This window comes from Haemaphysalis longicornis, unplaced genomic scaffold (assembly GCF_048455015.1).
Source record: "Haemaphysalis longicornis isolate Haplotype H1 unplaced genomic scaffold, Haemaphysalis longicornis Haplotype H1 scaffold_10, whole genome shotgun sequence".
Taxonomy (NCBI): Eukaryota; Metazoa; Arthropoda; class Arachnida; order Ixodida; family Ixodidae; genus Haemaphysalis; species Haemaphysalis longicornis.
In genome coordinates this window covers 15,933,017-15,955,390 of record NW_027526204.1, presented here as the reverse complement: position 1 = coordinate 15,955,390, position 22,374 = coordinate 15,933,017, and the positions used below count along the sequence as shown (strand labels likewise).

Below are 22,374 nucleotides of genomic sequence, written 5' to 3'. Positions count from 1 at the left end.
TACTTACCTATACGAAATGCAATCTTTTCTAAAATTTCAAACAAAGCAACGATTTGCTCGTGTTATAAATTAAAACAAAAATACCCCACTTCACCACACAATGAATACTACTACATACTACAGCATATGCCTGGTTGAGCAAAAATCATTCATGCAAATATATGCTACTACTACACAATAAAGTCAAACATAACATCAAGACATTGTAGTCTTGAATGCTTTTTCAAAAAGATCTGCTCACCCCAATAAAGCAAAAGTGATGTGTTAACAATTCACTGCTGCAACCACTGGGCCTTACCAGCGACACCTTTCGATACATTCAGCTACACAAAAATGTCGACAGGTCTCTAGGCCTTCACTTATGTACATGAATTCTTGCACAACCACAATTCCTGCACAAAAGGTTCGCTTCATGAATGAAGTTTAGAAGGGGACGATGGTGAGGCCCCTGTGTGCATGCAAGATAAGAGGACGCGTCATCAATCTGAACACAGTTGTATTCTGCTGTTATGGCCCCTTTTAGAACTTAAAATTTTGTTTCTTGTTCTAAAGGCAATACTTCTGTTGCATCACATGGTCCGAAAGTTAATATTACTCTCTGAAAAATAATAATAATTCCATGCCGATTTTGGGGATAGTTTGATGCCTAAACAAAACTAAAAAAAAATTAGCATCCATAGAACACAACTCAACTTTGCTGCCGCTTTTTCACTGCACTATATTACCTATAAAACAATGCGAGAACAAAAAAACTGCCCATTTCAACATTACCAAAAAAAAAGCTCACACATCGTCTGGAAATCGAGGTGGTGTCCCTTGCAAAACTGTGTCATCTGGAGTTGAGTCTACTTCAGCACTGGGGCAAGGTGAAGACCTGCATAGGAGCATTCAATGAAGTTCAATTTAACACACCAAGCAAGACATGGAAAGGCGACTGGCAAAGTATTTGGATATAATTGCCGTCATAGTGAACATATCTGAATTAGGGAAGCTATGTGCTCTGAAATTTTAGACTAACAAGACTACATTTCACTGGAATGAAATTTCTCGAAGCTTGTTTCATGGTCGTCGAAATAAATGTTGGCTTTACGGCAATGCTTCCCCCTGCCCTTTTCGCCATCGGTGGTGGCTACGTCATCCGTGTCATCTGCACAACGTGCTTTTTCCCTTGCACGCTGGTATGTGCCTGCACCAAAACAAAGCCGTAAAGACGTACATCGCCAATAAAAACATGTATTTGTACAATGCTGCTAGCAGTGAAAAGTATACAACTAATGGCCCCGCTCAATACATCGAAAGCCGTAATGGCTCAGGAAGTAAGACAGCGATCATTGTCCCTAGAGTGCATGCTTAAAGAAAAAAAAAATTGCAAAAAATACAGAAAACGAAGGAACAATACCCACGCCTACTTACTGTCAAACGAATTTTGTGTTTACGGGAAAGAAACATAAGTAGTCTTTCAGGCAAGCACAGGTACCAGCCACAAACGGACCCCCAACATAGGTGCGAACTAGCATCCCAAGCAGCAGAAATTGCCAAGCCCAAGCATGGCAAAACATCAGTGGCCAATGTGTCCGAGCTTGGCAATACCTCGGCCGCCAATATTGGCTAGTGTTTGGGAAAGGTGACAAGCCAACAATTGGCCAAGCCCTGGAAGGCCAATATTGGACAATGCTTGGCAAAGTACCTTGCCCTGATAATGCCAATGGGTGGACCCCACGCTATTTTCATGCACATTTTTGGCTTTGTGGCCAGTCCTTATGACCATTGCTTATTTTACGAGTTGCCTCGCGGCCCGATTTCTGCTTTATACATGCCCGTATTGGCGGTGAGCGCGAACACAGGCGGCGCTGCGAAGCGCGCCTCCGTGACGTCAGCTTAGGGATTCTCGCATTTGTCGTCTGCTTCACTCAGGATTGCTCTCCCTGCTGTTTCTTTGCGCTCGGTCAACGTCTGATGCTTGTCCGCACCAGAATTGGCGTGTGGGTTTTTATCATAATAATAGGCTTAAAATCGCATACACTACCTCATGGTGTCAATTAAAGTATAGTTTTGAATACCGCTATGGGAGAAACATTGCCGGCGCCACCCCATTCCTTGCGAAGCCGGTCCTGTGCGGAGCGCGAAGAGTCGGAGCTAGGCGTCAGCTTGTGTATTAAGCAATGTTTCGAGCCAGCTGCTAGTAACCGACAACAGAGAGAATGCAAGACCAAAACAAATTCTAGGCCTTCAGGGCTGTCGGCTTTGGCAGAAGGCATCACGATTCCCGGTAATCATATGTAAGGTAAAACAGTTTTTGCAACCTTGCCGAACGCTCGGACGCGTTTTCCCAGCAAACCATAAAACATCTTGTGGATGTCCATTCAATGTAACTTCCCTGATATCCAATGTGCAGAGGATATTTGTGAACGCCAACGTTATGTTCACAGGATATTCAGGCGATGTCCCTATTGCCTCGGAATAGACATCCACAAATACTTTCGTCTGGATATCCACAGGATGTCCTTAAAATTCATGGAAACTTTCTGTGGACATTTCACAGATATCCGGACGACAACATATAATGTCCATTTGATGCCATGTGGAGGCATTCTCAGGACCTTATGCTATTATTATATAACTATTTATATATTATTATTAGTGACATGAAACCATCCCCAATTTTTATTGCAAAGAAAAATGGAATTTATTTCAAAATCATTTCAATATCCACCAGATGAACCTTGCTGGAAGTTCAAGACCTAGAAAACATTAAAAAAATAAAAACAGCACAAGTTAAACGCTTGTTAAATAGCTATTATTGAAACAGCTGCTTACACCATTCTGCCTATTGAAAGAGTGACAGGCTAAAAGAAAATTGCAATCAACCGGGCGGGTCAAATACTTTACATACAAACTCACCATCAACAGGCGTGCATATATGAATCGTTTCTTAACTGTGCAGCTAAAATGACACAAGAGAAAAAACACAGCAAAGATTTCGGCTTTTGAATAAAAACAGTGCCAAATAAACAATGTGATCCAACTTGAAGCCATGAAAACCTATACAAAGAATAAATTTTAAATGTAATAAACCCACAAAAGATTTTAAATAAAAGTTATCATGAAGTTAAACAGAACACCAGAGAAAATAGGAGCTGCCAGAATACCTAAGAAGCAGGCCGGAAAAGCAAAGGTTTAGTCTACTATACTGCATGCTAAAATATTACGCAAAAGAAGGCACGTGCTTGGATTCATGTTCATGTCTTCTGTAAATTTGCTTCTGAGAAGTTGGGCCGCCAGTTGAAATCTTGTGTTTGATCCAGAAATCTTGTTTCTTCAGCAGAAAGAGCGGCAGCAAACTTCGCAGCAGCGGCGGCAGAATATACATTTGAAGAAAGGGAAAAGGAACGAAATGCTAGGTACCCTTCTTGGAATGGCAGAATCTGGAGAAAACGCTAGTTGTCCTGCAAGAAAATTTCGTATATCTTGGTTAGCTTCAGCTTATTGCTGACATTATGATAGTTTCTTACCTGCTACTGGAGACGTTGATCAAGGGGCTGGGATGAAGTTTTTGTGATGTATTCACTGGCAGTCTCAGATGGAAAACTGGAAGAAAATACCAAGCAGTAATTTAGAGTCGCGAGTAGCATCACAATCGCAAAGAAGAAATACCTTGAACAGAGATAGAAGTATACGGCCGGGTCCTTGAAGTGAAGCCGATCGGTAATCCGAGAACCGTGTGGTGCAGCCGAAGACAGGAACCGAACAGAGCCGTCGATTTCCCGTCTCTTGAGACGCGAAGTCCTTCGAGCAGTTCGGTCACAACAGGCGAGCAAAGAGCGAGTGAGCGACCGAAAAGCGCGGAAACCACGGGAACCCAGCTTCCCGTCGGAGAGGGCGAGGATGGTTTCCTCCGGTCCTCCTCCTCCTCCACCGCCGCCGCTTTTGTCAGACGATACGCCAAGCAAGTACGGAGAAGCTGCGCTCGGGGGGGGGGGGGGGGGTTGTGGCGAATGCACGGCACTTGCTTCGCGCCCTCTACGACACCCCGGCATACAACCCCCACACCCCCCTCCTCGCCCACTCCATAGCAAGTGGAAAAAACGCGGCCGAGCTTTCTCGCGCAAACCCTGCCGTAGCCCAAAACGAAGAATCTGATGCCAAGCGCGCCCCGGCTCCCTCCTTCCCCCCGAGCACGGCTTTTGAAGCTCCTTTCATGGCGGCCGAGCTCGTGTGGGCCATTCAAAATGCAAAAAGAAAAAGTGCGCCCGGGGCTGACGGCATCACATACCAGGATATCGGAAACGTAGCCGAGAGGCAGCGCTCGCGCCATCTTGACTTTGCAACTTCCACTGGTCTTCCGGCACCCTCCCTGCTCATTTTGGCCTCCAACTTGTCTCTCCCGTCCTAAAAAAGAACAAATCTCCCAAACTTTTCTCCTCTTTTCGTCCTATTTCACTCACGAGCGCTGCCTCCAAAATTCTTGAATCAATGGCGCTCGCACGCCTCGAATTACCAGTATGTGCGAATCGGCAACTTGAACCCTGAGCAGCAGACGGGTTTTTGCCGCCAGCGCAGTGCCATGGATTCAATTGCTGACCTTGTCTCTGCACTAGAAAAAGCGAAAGCTACCAAAAACCATGGCCTTTGTCGTCCTTTTGGACATTCGCAAAGCCTTCGACTGCTTACCCAACGAGGCTATTCACGATGCAGTAAAACGCTGCAAAATTACGCGGCCGTAACCCTCATCTTCACCGACGTTAAAGACTGGACGAGGCCCGCCACTCCATCGCGCAAGAACTAAACAAACAACACCCAGACGCGTGAGTTGCATCATGCAATGCACCTGCTCGCATCCAAAGCATCAAATTTGGGTGACAAGAGTCCTGCCTACTCAGCGGGCTCCATACTGGTTCCGTACTCATGCAGGCTGCGTACCAGTGCTCGGAGAAAATGAGAAATGAGAAAATCAACAGTCCCGCTTGTTCTTCATCCACATAAATCAAGCAGCCTAAAATATAGAATTCAATTCCCGAATCAAACAGAAAGGCAACCAAATTTCGCTCAAATTCGAAATCAAATAGTAACTACCCGCTCTCCATTTAAAATATTAGTTAGAAACAGGCCAGAAAATATTTCGAAGCTTAAGGAAAGACGGGGATGAGGGGTGATTTGAACTAAGACACACTTTGTGTGGCTGGGGCTCCATATGTACACCGCGTTATGAATGCGAATTCTCAGTGTAAGGAAAAATGTAACTTTGTGGACATCCTAGCAATATCGCGTAATGATGTTATACTAACACACCTGCAGTGATATCGCATGGATGTCCGCAAGCAGATGATCTTGAGTGAAACATTGTATGGACATCACATGAATGTCCTGAAATGACATTGGATATTGTGACCATTTGTGGATATCCTATGGAATTTTGTGGTTTGCTGGGTTGTCACATCACTTTACGGTGTCAAGGCATGAAAGTTTGCCGACATGCACTATAGACTGCAAAAACTGTAGGTTCAGTTCCAGTGTGTATATACGCGCGTGCTGATTCTATACCAGGCATCTAACCAGTATGGAGGTTTATTGAGCAAAACGAGTCACGTCTTCGTTAAATTTATAGTAACAGATATATGTTTGTTAAGACCTGGAGGGATATTTCGGAACATTTTGCACAGCCATATCTTCCAAATATTCGGATATGCGTTATAGGAATTCTGCACTCAAGAAGAGGAGGAGGAGATAGAGGAGGAGGGGAAACTTTGTTTAACAATTAAATCGATCTGGTTAGTGGGCCGGGTCCTCAGTCCAGGACAAGAGAGTAAAAGTAATTTTCTTCAAATCATAGAACGCCATCCCGAGTAGAATAGGATTTGTTCTTCGCGCCTGGAAGGGTTGAAAAGCAATAAAGAGCTACTTGGAATTCTTCTTCGGTTTCGAGTCTTATAATATATGCAGGTATACCCCGCACGGGGCACCTTGAGCAATCTTGGTGACGGTACTGGCGATACCGCGGACCCCGAGCCCCCAAACATAAGCTGGATCCAACCGTGGTGATGTGTTTTTTAAGGTGAAGGGTAGAAACCTCTAACGGTGGCCGTCGGAGCCCAGGTCAAGCTCCGGCGGATGGGCTCCCTGTCTGTTTACCAGGGAGGGAGCTCCGGGACCTCCTCAGCTATCAGGGTAAGGTTGTGGAAGAAAGTACCCCCGTCTCCCTGCTTTTTCCTATGCCATATGGATAAATCAAAACCCCCCCCCCCCCCAGACGTGATCGGCCCCCTAAAAGGGGCCGCACCGAAGTATCTTTTCCTTCTTTGCCTTCTATCTCGCTCCCAAAGCCAGATAACTACCCTCGTTTTTTGATCATTGAATCCGTAGACAAATCGAAGCCGGTTTCCTCTCAATCTGTATTTCTTGTTTCTAAATACCTTGAAGGTATCATCGGCAAAACATATGATGCCAAAAAGCTCAGAACTGGTGAAGTGCTAGTTGAAGTTAAAACTCAGCAGCAATCCACAATCCTCCTGAAACAAACCCGCATGGCAGATTTGGAGGTCAGGGTCACACCCCACCGCAGCCTCAACAGCTGTCAAGGTGTGATCTCTGAGGCAGATCTCATGTCCGAGACCGAGGCCGACCTTTTGGAAGGCTTAAGGGATCAGGGCGTCACGGCTGTAAAGCGCATATCAATACGCCGAGATGATAAACAGGTAGCAACTAGACACATTATCTTGACCTTCGATCGATGCACCCTTCCAGAATTCATAAATGCCGGTTACATACATTGTTCTGTCCGCCCATACATCCCGAACCCACGGCGCTGCTTCAAGTGCCAACGGTTCGGGCATGGCACAAACTCCTGCCGCGGCCGCCTTACCTGTGCAAAATGCGGCCAACATGACCACCCATCCGAAAACTGTAACACCCAGAGTTTCACCTGTGCCAACTGCCAGGGGCCCCACGCAGCGTGGTCCCGCACTTGCGAGAAATTCCAACAAGAAAAGAAAATAATCAATGTCAAAGTAACAGAGAACATCACCTTCCCAGAGGCGCGAAAGAGGTTCGCCTCTTTCCCCCTGGGGAGGTACGCCGACGCAGCTCGCCGGGGGGCGGAGCGGCGTCTGGTTTCGGCGGGGACCCAGTACCGCGAGTCGGACTTGGTCCCGCCCCCGCCCCCCCCTGGGTTGCCTCTGGCAGCCCGACCCGCCTCCGCACCGCTCGCTGAGCCAGCAGCGGTTGTGGTGGCAACCCCTTCCGTCGGGACCGGTGCCGCTCCCGTCCCTGCCTCCCCGTCCTCCAGTGCGTTGGAGGGTGCCATGGACACCACGGGCCCCGCACCGGCTCCCACCGCCACCGCACCGCCCGTGCCACTTCTGGTGCCCCCGACACTTGCGGCGGTGGCGGTTCAAACGAAGGGCCCCCGAAGGGGGTCCAGGTCCGGGGGGCCCGGTTCGACGGGCACACCCAGGACATCGGACGATGAGATGGACGTCGGGCCGTTCTTGCCTGCGGTGCACCGCAAGGAACGCGTCCCGACGCCAAAGCCTCCCGACAAGCCAAGAAAGGCGAGAGTCACAGCCCCGAAAGACGACACATAACCAAACACACACACTCCAGTAGCTCTAACACTAAATAATGGGAAGAGAAAACATAATTCAATGGAACTGTAGAGGCCTTCTTAAAAATCTTGATGACGTATATGAGATTCTGCATGCCAATCAGCCAAGTGTAATGTGTGTTCAGGAAACACACCTGAATTCCAAGAACACAAATTTCTTGAACAGTTACTTGATATACAGAAAGGACAGGGATGGCTGCACGCACTCTTCTGGGGGTGTGGCCATAATTGCTCGGAAATCCTTAGCATGCCACCCTGTCGCTCTGAACACTGTCCTTGAGGCTGTGGCAATTCGAACAATAATATTTAATAGGTTGATAACGGTATGCTCCATATACATTCCTCCTGATGTTGCACTTTCAAGCTCTGACTTCGAGGCACTGGTTGACCAGCTGCCCGAACCATACATTCTTACAGGCGACCTTAATGCTCACAACTCTCTTTGGGGCTCCTCCAGAACGGATGCCCGAGGTCGCCTGATAGAGAAATTTCTTACATCTTCAGGAGCATGCCTTTTCAACAATAAACAGCCTACATACCATAACATAGGACACAACACATACTCATGTCTTGACTTGGCGATTGGCTCCGCAGTTCTCTTTCCTCTCCTCGAGTGGGGTGTGGGCACTGACCCATACGGTAGTGACCACTTCCCCACCTCACTCACATACATAGGTAAAGGCCCATGCAGTCCATCTTCCCATAATAGGTTCAATGAAGCACGAGCTAACTGGAATACATTTACAGAGACATCCAAACTACACCACACATCCATAGGACACCTACACGTCGAAGAAGCTACCCAACTCCTCACGGCGCACATCCTCGACGCCGCCGAAAAGTCCATTCCCCACACCTCTGGTGCCCCGCGCAACCAGCGGAGGCCGTGGTGGAATGAGGACTGTAGGCGGGCGCGAGAGGCCCAGAACAAGGCGTGGGGTATCCTTCGTCGGTACCCCACGTCGGGAAACCTCCTCTTGTTCAAACGGGCCAAGGCGTTAGGAAAACGTGTGCGCCGTGAGGCAAAACGAGAGAGTTGGCGTACATTCATAACATCAATAAACTCCTACACAGACACACGGAAAGTATGGACACGTATACGCAAGCTAAAAGGACAACAGACACACAGCCTGCCCCTGGTTAGCACAACAGGGCACACTCTGGAAGACCAGGCTGACACACTCGCACAATACTTCCAGCACGTGTCCAGTTCAGCACACTACACGAACACTTTCCTGAAACATAAAGCCTGTTGTGAAAAGAAGTCCCTACGCGACAACAACAAATCACAGACTTCTTACAACTCCCTGTTTTCACTACATGAGCTGAGGGCTGCTCTGAGCACGTGTAAACCCTCAGCTCCAGGCCCAGACAACATCACATACACAATGTTACAACACTTACACGCAGACACACTCGAAGCACTTCTTCATCTATATAATAAAATATGGCTTTCGGGGCACATTCCAAAGTCTTGGAGGGAGGCCGTAGTAGTGGCTTTTTTGAAGGAGGGAAAGGACCCGTCGTCCCCCTCAAGTTACTGCCCTATAGCCCTGACGAGCTGCCTGTGCAAGCTTTTCGAGAAGATGATCAATCGCAGGCTCGTGTACTTCCTTGAGTACAACGGTCTTCTCGAGAGCTGCCAGGCAGGCTTCAGGGCGGGGCGCTCCACCAATGATCAGCTTGTTGCGTTGGAATCCTACATAAAAGATGCCTTCATTCACAAACAGTTCTGTATAACAGTCTTCTTTGATATGGAAAAGGCCTACGACACGGCATGGCGATACGGCATCTTGAGTGACTTGAAGTCATTCGGTGTTTCGGGCAACATGCTCAGCACACTTTCTAGCTACATGTCTGAACGAACTTTCCGTGTAAGAATTGGTAGTGCACTTTCTAATGTACATGTTCAGGAAAATGGCGTGCCTCAGGGAGGTGTTTTGAGCTGCACACTCTTCATAGTTAAGATGAACTCACTCCGTAAGGTATTGCCACCAACCATTTCTTGTTCAGTTTATGTAGATGATGTACAAATATCTTTTAAATCATGTAATATGTCAATCTGTGAACGTCAAGTCCAGCTCGGCGTGAACAAACTTGCTGGCTGGGCGGACACAAACGGCTTTAAGCTGAACCCCGTAAAAAGTACTTGTGTTGTGTTCACCCGTGTTCGTGGGATCCATGTGGACCCTGACATTACTCTAAACGGCGTGTCGATTCCTGTAGAAAAGGAGCACAAGTTTTTAGGCCTAATATTCGACAACAAATTAACATTTCTTCCTCATCTGAAAATGCTTAAACAAAAATGCCTAAAAACTATGAATATCCTTAAAGTCGTCTCTCACCAATCGTACGGTGCAGACAAGCAGCTACTCCTGCGTCTGTATACTGCACTGGTAGGATCTCGCTTGGACTACGGCAGCGTCGTATATGGGTCCGCAACGAAAACGGCACTTAAAATGCTTGACCCAGTTCTGCATTTGGGGCTTCGCCTTGCTTGTGGCGCCTTTCGCACCAGCCCTGTCGAAAGCCTCTATGCAGAGTGCCACAAATGGCCCCTGTATCACCAGAGGATATACACTGACCTTTTGTATGCCTCTAAAATCATGTCTCTGACAAATCATCCTCTTAACTCGACCATTCATGATGCATCCTCACAGCAGCTCTTTTTAAACCGTCCATCTATTCCCATGCCGTTCCCTCTCAGAGTGAGAGCAGAAGCTTCTGAGCTAGCAGTGTCATTCTCATATATCCACAAGACACCGATCATTGATTTTATTGCACCATGGCAGGCCAGGGATGTTTCCTGTGACCTGTCTTTTGTGCAGTTCGACAAAAACCGGGCACCAAGGGCAGCTATTATGCAGCATTTCCTCTTCCTGCAGGATAAGTACCAGTGTGCAGAGTTTTACTCCGACGCATCAAAGACAGCTGATGCTGTGTCTTGTGCTGCCCATGGACTGAACTTTAACATGGCAAAAAGAATGAACTCACACAACAGCATTTTTACAGCTGAAGCACACGGCATTTTACTTATTTTAGACCACATTGTCCAACATCAAATTCCAAAGTCCATAGTTTTTACAGATTCTCTTAGTGTTGTACGTGCACTTTTGTCCAGAAAACGCTCAAAAAATTATGTAATCAATCTTGTTTTTAAGGCCCTTATGGCGGCATACGCATCAAGTCTTGAAATAACAATATGTTGGGTTCCTGGCCATTGTGGAATAGCCGGGAATGAAAGGGCAGATGAAATGGCCACTGCTGCTACACTCTTGAATTTAGTGGGCATAGCAACACTGCCGTACACAGATATGAAGCCACACATCAGACACCAACTTCACAACACATGGCAAACACACTGGAGTGAACAGACAGATAACAAGTTACACGTAATAAAACCACACTTGGGACCATACGCTACTGACTCACTCAACAGACACATTGAAGTTACCTTAGCTAGGTTGCGGATAGGCCACACACATGTAACACACTCACACCTGCTCACTAGCTCTCCAAGACCTGTGTGTAGCAGGTGTGGGGAGGGCCTATCCGTAGTCCACATCCTAATAACATGCAAGGCACTCGACACAACAAGACACAGACACTTCAAGGAACTATACAGACAACACTTTCCGCTACACCCTTCCTTGTTTTTGGGTGACAATGCCATGGTCTCTGTGCAACGCGTTTTTAAATATTTGTCTGACGTTAAGTTTTTAAACCTCATTTCCTATCATGCGTAATCAAAACTGGCTCTATACACCAGCCATCACCATTGCCGTTGATTGATTTTACTGCTGTTATTTTGGCTTCAGTAGCCACTATTTTCTTTTACATACTGTTGTTTGGCGCTCTTTGCCCCAGGTGGCCTTGCGCCAAAAAACTCCAATCATCATCATCATCATATGCAGGTATACTATTTATTACGTTAGTTAGCGAGTATATCATGCCTTCAACACCGTAATCATGTCCTCATTGTTCGAGTTGAGAGTCAGTTCGTTATGATAACGATATAATTACGATAGAAATTCGGAGCACAAAAGCCGCCTTCGAGTACTCTGGACCACGTTGTTTAAGGCGCGATCGCGGTGGCGTTGCACAAACCGTCTCATTTTATTTGCATGTGAATAAACAAAGCACGCTGCGGATATGCACCTTCTTGCACGCAGCCGTAATGAAAGCCAATTTGTGAAGAAGGGAATGTATGCCACACAAAATGAAGAAAATATCTACACGACCTTTGTGAGGCTCCCAAACATCCCGAAACCTCCTAATAAGAAGTTGGTGACGGAGCAGAAAAATTATAGCGTTGGACAGAAAAAAAAGCAAGAAACATTAATCCGATACAAGACAACAACGAAAGAAACACAAGAAAGCCGCTTTATTTCCTGCTGTGCGATGAGCGTGTAGAGGCCGCTGCTTGGTACGTAGTATTAGACTGTTGAGTCTTCATAGGAGCATCTCAAAAATACTGCAGGAAAGCCTACGCATTTTGAATACTTATCGAGAAGCTCTGATCGCTGATCTTCGCGAATAAGCAAGAAAGGACGAGTTACACACGATCTTCTGACCGATACTCTGAAGAAAGTTGTTCTCTGTCTCTTCGTGTGTTGCAAACTTGTTGGGGATACAGCTTCAAATTCTTCAGATGCGTCAGAAGTTGGCAAAATAACTGATTCGCTAGAATACGCTTTTTAACGCACTACAGCAACGACGTGAGGGTTCGAGCTAGTTGGTACTCCATAGTGAAAATTTTACGCGCAACAAATTTAGACACAAGACGAATGACACAGGGACACGCGCTTTTTTTTGAGGTTTCCGCCCGTGTCTTTTTTCGCTCGATTGGCATGCTCACGGAGGCGTTCATTAAGGCACCGTCCTGTTTGTCCAATGTAGGCCCTAAGGCAAGACAATGGGAGCTTATACACCACTCGCGCAGTGCAATCGACGTACTGATTTTGGTGCTTCACCCCGCACTTTTTCTTTTCTTTCGGTTAAACAGATAGAGAGTAGCGCAAAAATGGGCCTGGAAATGTTTTTCAGCGCTAAGACTCATAAAGTCGACACGCCCTTTAGAGTTATCGTGTCTGAAAGGCAGACATGGCAGAAATGTGTAGCGGGTTTTCTGCAGCGCAAATTGAACAATTCGGAGCAGGTGGTTGAATATGTGAAAGAGAATTCGGCAGTTGGGTATAATGGGTATTCTGTCGATGTTAAAGACTTATACTACTCCTTGCCGCATGACCTGATGCTAACCTGTGTTGAAGATGCCATTTTTGCTTTTGGTGCAGTACCGTTTTAGACTGAATGTGGCATTTCTGTTCAAGATTTTTTGGATTTACTGGGGCTCTACCTAAAATCAACGTATGTCCAGTGGGATGGTCACGTGTACATCCAAAAGCAAGGGGTCTGTATAGGCTCATGCGTTGCCCCTGTTTTGAGCAACGTGGTGATGGCCCACCTTGACAGGTTAATTGCTGACAGGCTAAAGGAGACGACGGTTGTAAAAGTGTTCCGATATGTTGACGATTTCTTGGTGTTGGTTGGCAGTGACGTAAAGGCGTTTTCCCTGGATGTGGCACAAGCGTTGGCGATTTTTGAGGCATGTCTTAACCCCCTAAAGGATACACACGAGGTCCCTAAGCAGTGCAGTCTCAAATTCTTGGACCTGAGACTTCAGTTCTCGGGAAAACACGTCTGTTCGATGTATGACCCCCGCAGCCGGAAGCCGCTACTGCCGTTCAGGTCTGCTCACACCAAACTGGTGAAACGAGCCATTGCCAGCAGCTGTCTCAACAGTGCCTTGAACAAAACATGCGAGCACCTTATGGACACCAGTTTTCATTTGCAAGTGCGTCGCCTAAGGTCGGCAGGTTACCCCGCAAACTTGGTTGTAGCGGTGGCCGACGCAATTCGTTCAAAGCAAAGACGGGCTGGCATCCATCGGGCAAGGCGACCAAGGTAACCAGGCGACCCACCAACTTAACAAGGTGGTGGTTGTTCCCTACCTACACGGCATTTCACACAATCTTTAAAAGATTGGTGGAAGGGTTGACGTCAAAGTTTTGATGTCGGCTCCGGAAAAACTGTCGCGGCTTTGCACTGTTACGTGCCCGGTTCCGAAAGAAAAGAAAAAGTGCGGGGTGAAGCACCAAAATCAGTACGTCGATTGCACTGCGGGAGTGGTGTATAAGCTCCCATTGTCTTGCCATAGGGCCTACATTGGACAAACAGGACGGTGCCTTAATGAACGCCTCCGTGAGCATGCCAATCGAGCGAAAAAAGACACGGGCGGGAACCTCAAAAAAAAACCGCGTGTCTCTGTGTCATTCGTCTTGTGTCTAAATTTGTTGCGCTTAAAATTTTCACTACAGCAACGAAGCGGGCGATTTCTAGCCCAGGCACTGTTGCCCCTCACAAGCGGAGTGTAGCAGACGACAGCGGCGCGAATCCCTAAGCCGACGTCACAGCCAGGGGGCGCCACTCAAAGATCTCACCGCCAATACCCGGTATTCAATAGCCGGCCAGACCAGGCACCGGATGATCTCCCGCAATGGTTGATGGGAACGACCACTTCCGGTCCGCCATTGCTTAGGAGCAAAGCGTGACTGGGCTGCGTTGGCCTGCGTTGCGGCAGTTGTTGCTGCACAACTTGTACGCGCAAATATCTGCTGTTGGTGACCATGGTTTATTGTGCAGGGTATGGCTGCAACAACAGCACAAGCAAAAAGCAGGGAGCACGGGAAAACATACATCCCGTGAGTTTTTTCTCGGTCCCAAACGTTGTTCACGGGCAATGCGTGCAGACGAAGGAGAAGCGCCGACGAAGCGCCGAGCGGAGTGGTTACGTCGCCTCAACCGTGCTGACGTGAATAAAGAAGCGACACACTACAAAGTTTGTAGCGAGCACTTCGTCACAGGTAAGTTCCTTTAGAGTGCGCGCATCGCACGTAGCCTGAGCGCAAACACGGCAGTGTAGAGCGAGTGTCGCAAGTGGTCTGAGCTTGACAGTCAATTTTGAAAGCTAATGATTATTAAATTAAGGCAGCGATTGTGGTACTACCATGCCGCGTGAATGAACGTCATTTCTGTCGTTTTACAATCGAAGCGGAGGCGATACTGTGGGCTTCGTTCGCACAGCAAAAGATTCGGGCTTCATCAACCGCTAACATTGTTGTGATGACTGCTATGAAGATTTCGCGGGTAGCGAAGAATGTTACTTAAATACAGAGGTGAATGCGAGGGCTTACTGTGATCCCACGACATATTCGTGTGCATGTTGTTTCTTAAACAGAGTTTGTGTTGTGCAGGAAAACCGTCGTATCTTATGGACGATACTAACCTAGACAGGGCCCCAAGCGTCCGCCTAGGCTACACTACCAATCAAACAAGTATTTCCGACGAAAGGTACGTATTTTCTTGTGCTGAGCGCAGCTCATCAGTGCAACAGTGTGTGCTGTTTGCAAAAGTACTGAGGTTACGACGCCAGTAGGCAACGGCTACGGGCACCTTAAAGTAGCTTCTGTAAATCTTTATGCATTGCATTAAGCGGCGACTGATGTAACGCCTTGTTGGTTAACTTGTTCAGGTTACGTTCGGTGTATGCTCTTGTGATGGTTTCAAAACTCATGCGCCTGTTCGATCTGCTCATTGCTGGTTTTGTACCTTGCAATGTGTGAGCATTTAGAAATGTTTTTTTTTTTCCACTGGCACTTCACGATTTTTTCAGACATCAGCGGCGGTCTAAAAGGGCGGAGAAAAAGATCCTGAGCAATGATGCTTCAGGTCACCAAGTTCTGAGCCTTGCCAAAAACTTGGGTGCACAAAATAGGATGTGCAAATCAACAGATGCAGCGATGCACGTAAGTTTGCTGGAAGTAAACAGCATTGAGTAATCTTACGACTGATTTTTTTAATGTCCATTTGCAGGCACGTCAACATCAGAAACTGGGCTCCAAGCAAAGTCCACTGCGGAAACTTGCTGCTCAGGTGTGTGTGTCTTTTTTGGGGGGGAGGGGGGGGGGAGGTACCTTGAAATGAAACGTTTGTTTACAGGTGTGTCAACATCAGCGAGACTCCAAGTAGAGGCCACCCCAGAAATTTGCGACTTAGGTGCGTGTCTGTTTTCTTTCTTTTTGTGCACTTTGAAAGAATTATTTATTTACAGGTGTGCCAATATCAGCAACCAGACTCCGAGCAGAGGCTTCTGCAGACGCTTGCAGTTCAGGTGTGTCACATCCCAAGAGAAAATATTCTGCTGGTTTCTGCTGGTCCCCGTTGAGGTGGTTTATGGCCAAATTCCCAGCTGGGACCAGCAGGCTGCTGGTCCCAGTTGGGACCAGCAAGCAGCTGGGACCAGCAGGCTGTTGGTCCCCATTGGAACCAGCAAGCTGTTGGTCCCCGTTGGGACCCACAGGCTTGCTACTGCCAGTTAGAATTAGTCACTTGGTGGGCAAAATATATATCGCCATGGTGGCATGTGCCTCCAGCTAGAACAGCATGATGTACACATTACACATGATGCATTCAGATGCATTTTATTTACCAGCAAATGTTGCAACTGCCATGCACACTTCCCTTGTCGTTTTTAGAGCGAATTAATTTCCTGGCGTCTTGAACTCCTCTGGACAACTTATACAATGGATATTGAACAGCATTCCCATTATGAATTTATATCAGAACAGCATTCACCTTTGCACAGCAAGCGATGCAGGTAGCGTCTTTTCGTCGTCATCAGGAATTTAGTACACAGGACACACGACCTCTAACAAAGACACACGAAGCGGCGAGTCCTACGTACCACACCATGACGCCGCGACATGCGGCCGTGTTCACGCTCACAAAAGTTCGGTGGGCAAAAAAAAACGTCTTCGGCAACACTCGATGACATGACGCCGACTGTTTTGATGTCGAATTTCGCTACAAGATGCTCAGTTGGCGCCGTATTCGTCCCGCGCAAACACACGATCACACACCGCACTTCGTAATCGTCGCCATGTTGGCTAGGAGACAACTAGCTTGGCATGGCTTCAGTTGGCCAAGTTGGCTTCGCGGCCGGCTTGTTAAAAAAACGTTGCCGGTACGTTAACGAACAATCAGCGGCAATTGATTGAAAATATCTTTATTCAAAAGAAAAGAAAAAAGAGGGAGGAAAGAAGGTGGCTATCCCAATTCCGGGATTCCACTGGCCTCCATCGCCGCTATGGCTCTCTCTACCAGCCATCGTTGGCAGGCAGGGTCATCGCTGCGCAGGGTGGCCTCCCACTGCTCCCTTGACGTGTTTGTGAGTGGGTGTACTGTTGGTATGTACTGGCATGCCCACACTGTGTGGTACGCGTCCGCCCTCTCCCGGCAGTGCGGGCAAAAAGGTGAATATAACGTGGGGTACCAGCAGTGTAATCTAGCCAGTGTGGGTAATGTGTCTGTCTGCAATCTCCTGAGAATGTGCTCTTCTTCATTACTGAGGCTTTTGTCCGGTGGTGGAAATGTTCTTCTGTTCAGTCTCAATATGCTCAAATATTCGCTGAAGGTAACGCTCACCATGTCTAAGGACGGGGCTTGGTACAAGGGGGCCGGGATAAGAAGACCTCGGGCTGTGGCATCTGCGGCCTCATTCCCCTTGTGCCCCGTGTGTCCTGGCGTCCATATGATGAGCACATTTTCCGGTGGGCGTTTACGAAGAATTTGGTGGGTGATTTTGAAGACATTGCCCTGTATAAAGTTTCTGCAGGCCTCTTGCGAGTCAGTTAAAATTATTGCCCTGGGGTTGTAAGCGATAGCTAGGGCGATGGCTGCTTCTTCCCCCTGGGCGGCGATTTTTGTCTTTACGGTAGCCGAATTTACAACTCTTCCATCCGGCGTCGTAACTGCTGCTACCATCTTGTCCTTTTGAGGTCCGGCGGCGTCCACGTATAAAGTGTTCTGGTTGCTGTCCCATAGTCGCCCCAGGTACTCGGCCCTGGCTCTCCTTCTCTCGGCGTTATGTATGGGATGCATATTCCTAGGTATTCGACTGATGGTAATTTTGGCTCTCATGTCTGGAGCAAGATCTTCTAGCGGCTCTGGATTCCCGCCGGGCGTGGTGATACGTAACTGCTCCAATAGCCACTTTCCATTGGATGTTTGGTTTAACCGCTTAATTTGGGCTATCTTCTGAGCTTCCCACAGTTCCTCCACCGTGTTATGAACCCCGAGCTCCAGAAGTCTGATGGTAGATGTCGAGTTTGGAATCCCCAGGGCTGTCTTGTATGCTTTTCTAATTTGAATGTTTAGTTTTTCTACCTCGCCCTTGGTGAGTCGGAGGTACGCCGTCCCGTAGATGATACGCGATACAATAAAAGCTTGTACTAGCCGTGTAGCCTCCCGTTCACCAAGTCCGTGGCGTTTATTCCTAATTCTTCTTATCATCCTGAGGACTTGTTCTGTTGCTGCCCCGAGTTTTTTTAGTGTAGCCCCATTTCCCATGCCTTGTGGAATGTGTTGTCCCAGTATTTTGATACAGTTGGGTCGAGGGACCAGCTCGCCATTGATGTGAACTTCTATGTTATCGCTCGGTCCTCTTCTGGGGTTCTTCAAGATCAGTAGAGCAGACTTCTCCGGAGCGCATTGCAGACCCCTGCTTTTAGCATAGGCATCAACTACATCGGCGGCCCTCTGCAAGCTCTCCTCCACTTCTGCGTCGCTCCCTGTTCTGCACCATACCGTGATATCGTCTGCATATATCGCGTGACGAATCCCGGGAATGCTGTCCAGTGCAGTGGGGAGGTCTCTCATCGCCAAGTTGAAGAGAAGGGGCGAGAGAACCGCTCCTTGCGGAGTACCCCTGGAACCAAGAGTTATCGGTTCCGATTTGATGTTCCCCAGGGATATAGTAGCTTGTCGCGTTGTGAGAAAGCTTCTGATGTACCGGTAAGTCTTGTGCCCGCATCCAATGTCCGTTAATCCCTTGAGTATACTGCTGTGAAGCACATTATCAAACGCTCCCATTAAGTCTAGAGCTAGGATGCACCTAGTCTGGGCCCTGGTTGGCTTCTCCAGCGGCAAAAACACATTTATACCTTGAAGCTGCAAATTCAGGTTCCTTGTACAATTGTCAGCTTTTAGGTCCGCTCCGACTTGGCTGCTTTATGAAGGGCATAAGTGTGGGTTGGGGCATGGCCGATTTTTGCATTGTTGGTGGGTGAGGGTCCGTTTTTCTTTCTCTTTCTCTTTGGTTAGAAAATAGAATATTCGGCGAGTATATTATGCCTAGAAATAGCTATAAAACCAGGACTCAAGGACCGAAGTGGGCACATACACTACAGCATCCAATTGTTTCGGGACCGGGCTTATATTTATTCGTTTTAAGAGCACAAAGTTGAGCTGTAGACGTCCTAGACGACCTTCGGCTAATGATTTGCTGATTCCAGTAGGTCCTTTAGCAGAGACCGTCTGGGTACAAAGAAGTCCTGGGAGCAACTGTTGGTCCCAAATGGAGCCATTATGGTCCCAACAGCAGCCCAGCTGGTCCCAACTGAAGCCTTGCTGGTCCCAATAGCAGCCCAGTTGGGACCAACTGGAGCCTTGCTGGTCCCAACTGAAGCCCTGTTGGGACCAACAGTGGCCTAGCTGGGACCAGCAGCACCCTATCTGGGACCAGCAGCGGCCCAGCTGGGACCAGCAGAAACCAGCAGCGGCCCAGCTGGGACCAGCAGCAGCCCAACGGGGACCAGCAGAAACCAGCAGCGGCCCAGCTGGGACCAGCAGAAACCAGCAGAGACCAGCAGAGACCAGCTAAAACCAGTTCAAATATTTTCTCTTGGGATTATAGTGCTATGTAGTTCATGAATGGAATGAAAGTTGTCTCATTAATGGAAGGCCGCATGTACATAACCCTTTTTATTTATGTGCCATACAAATAATTGTCATGAACAAATGCAGGTGCTTTGCCAAGTTTGGCACAACTGCAGAATGACGAAGAAGTCGCAGACACTGGGCTGGCTGGACAGTTGCTATTGAGAGATGCTGCTGTTAACACGGTTCTGTGTAAGTATAACTATATACACTGCAATAATTATAGAACATAATTCTTGCCACATTGCACTGGGTAGGGGGGGCAGAGAATTCCAAGTATTGCTTTTCATTTCAGACTCTGATAACATTGAACCGCAGCATGTAGTAGTCCGTGTGGTGGATGCTGCAGTAAACACTGTTTCATGTAAGTATTAAGGTTATTACACAGGCATACAACCTTGTAGAAAATGAGCAGCAACATCATGGTTTTATTTTGATTTCAGGTCAGCAGCCCGCTGAAACACAAACAGAGAGAACCAGCCATTATTTTTACTGCCTAGAAAACGACAACAAAGCCCTGCGCTCGCAACTGCCGGAAGCGAAACAGCGAGTGGAAGAGCTTGAAATCACCAGAGCAGCATTTGAGCATGACGACAAACGTGTGAAATTTTACACAGGTCTCCCCAGCTTCGCGATGCTGCTTGCAGTTTTTCAACTACTCCAGGGCAGTGTTCAGCACACTTCTAGGAATGTCCTAACCAAGTTTCAAGAACTACTGCTCACGCTTATAAGGCTCAGGCTTGGTGTGCCTTTGCAAGACCTGGCATACAGATTTAATGTAAGTATCGTATCCTGCAACATGGAAAAAATACAGCTTTTTGCAGGCACAAGGAAAGTAATTGCATGGTTTTTATGTATCCTCTTTCTTTACTTCTAGGTAAGCCAAGCTACAGCTACACGAGTGGTGGAGCGCTGTCTGGATGTGATGCACGTGCGGCTAAGCCGACTTGTCCAGTGGACATCATGAAGAGCTCAGAAAGTCGATGCCCATGGCCTTCAGACGAGCGTTTGGGACCACTGTTGCTGTGATCATTGATTGTTTTGAAGTTTTCGTTGAGAGGCCGTCATCTGCATTGGCAAGGGCGCAGACGTGGTCGTGATATAAACACCACAACACTGTGAAGTACTTGGTTGGCATTGCTCCCCAGGGAGCAATAACGTTTATGTCGACGGGCTGGGGTGGCAGGACAAGTGACAAGAACCTTACGGAATCTTGTGGAATATTGGAAAACCTTCTGCCTGGTGATACCGTTCTGGCAGACAGAGGATTTACAATTAGCGATGCCGTAGGAGTTCACTGTGCACGGCTCGTGATGCCAGCTTTTACCAGGGGCAAGCGGCAGTTGTCAGCATGGGAAGTTGAAAAAACTAGAAGAATTGCAAATGTACGCATTCATGTGGAGAGAGTTATTGGCCTTTTGAGGCGTAAATATCGAATTCTGTCATCGACTGTGCCCGTGGAATTGCTCATGATCCAACATGGAGTGACAGCTCCGCAGCTAGATAAGATTGTGGCAGTATGCGCGGCTCTCTGCAACTTGAGCAAATCAGTTGTTCCGTTCCAGTAACATTAAAATTTGAATCCTTCAAATAGAAAGCATATTCTCTTTAACACAGTACAACTTGTTTAAAAGAACTGCTTCACTATCATCAACAGCGTATTTAGGTCCACTGCAGGGCAAAGGCCTCTCCCATTGATTTCCAACTGCTTCTGTTCTGTGCCACCCAAGTTCATTCTTTGCCTCCGAATTCGTTTATTTCGTCTCTCCATCAAGTTAACGGCTTTCCCCTTGTAGTCCCAGTTCTCGTTATCCTTCTTTTGCTCGTGATCCACCTGCTGTCAGTTCGTTGTACTCCATGGCCAGCCCAGGTCCATGAAAGTTTAAACTATGGTATCTTCTACTCTTTGCTCCCTAATCCAGGTTGCTTGTTTCGTGTCCCTAAGCATCACTCCCATCGTCATTTGCTCCATGGCACATTGGGCGTATTCAAGTTTGCTTTTCTAGTTGTTTAGTAAAGCACCAAGTTTCCACTTTGTATGCGACCACCGGCAAGATGCATTGGTTGAAAACCTCACTTTTGAGGAGGAGAGGTAGCTTACTTTTTATTAGTTGCAAGTGCTTGCTGAATGCACCCCATCCCATTCCTATTGTGCACCGTATTTATCTTGGTTGGCAACAGCACTGATCGCCTGTCTAAGGAAGTTATAGTATTCAGTTCTTTCGACTATTTCATTGGTTTCTTCATCTTGGCAACAGCACTGAATGCCTGCCTAAGAAAGTTATAGTCTTCAATTTGTTCCAGTGCTTCATTGCCTATGCTGAAAGAGACACAGCTTGTTTGTTGCTTTAGATTTACTCAATTATCTTTAGCCCCGCTGCAAAGCTATCTGATTGTTCACATTTCATGTGAATCTGTACATGTTTGGCCTTTTCTGTAATGCGTATTATAGTTGTGTGCAAAACTATTACACAGCATTTGCGTTTTCACGAATTGCTGCTGCGCTGTTATAACCAGTGAAAATAGTACTCACTAATGCTTTCTGCTTGCTATTATTTGTCAGTTCTTGCTGTATGCCAGCTGCATCCACGTTTCAGTGCTACGTGTTCTGAATGTATTGTATTGTAAATAGTGTCTGTAGAGGCCATTCTTTCTACATAAAACAAGTTGGGCAGATGGCTCAAAACTTGTTCTGAGGCTTTTTGAAGAGCACTGCATGTGCATGATATACCACGGTAGTGATGGGGAGCACTAAAATGTGAAACTTTACAACTAAAAGCCATTTCGGGCACTTTTGAGCAGTGTCACGTGCATTCAGTACATTCTTTTTCAGTTCTGAAATTTTATGATGCCGCCACAGTAGCTGACGCATTGTGCTGTTAAACCCAAGTGCACAGGTGTAATCCCAGGCTAAGTGGTTGCTTCACAGGTGGAGGCAA

At 47.3% G+C, this 22,374-nt stretch overlaps 3 protein-coding genes across 3 annotated transcripts in view; 2 read left to right on the top strand and 1 right to left on the bottom strand.

Moving 5' to 3' along the window:
- Nucleotides 1-22,374, top strand: part of LOC144158244 (uncharacterized) — a gene marked incomplete in the record, with an annotated part of 583,448 nt that overhangs the window by 441,678 nt on the left and 119,396 nt on the right.
- The window catches only part of LOC144158241 (uncharacterized), a 200,119-nt gene that overhangs the window by 81,149 nt on the left and 96,596 nt on the right, over nt 1-22,374 (bottom strand). The gene's annotated exons all lie outside the window — the stretch shown is intronic.
- The window catches only part of LOC144158240 (uncharacterized), a 185,152-nt gene that overhangs the window by 118,940 nt on the left and 43,838 nt on the right, over nt 1-22,374 (top strand). The window lies entirely within an intron of this gene.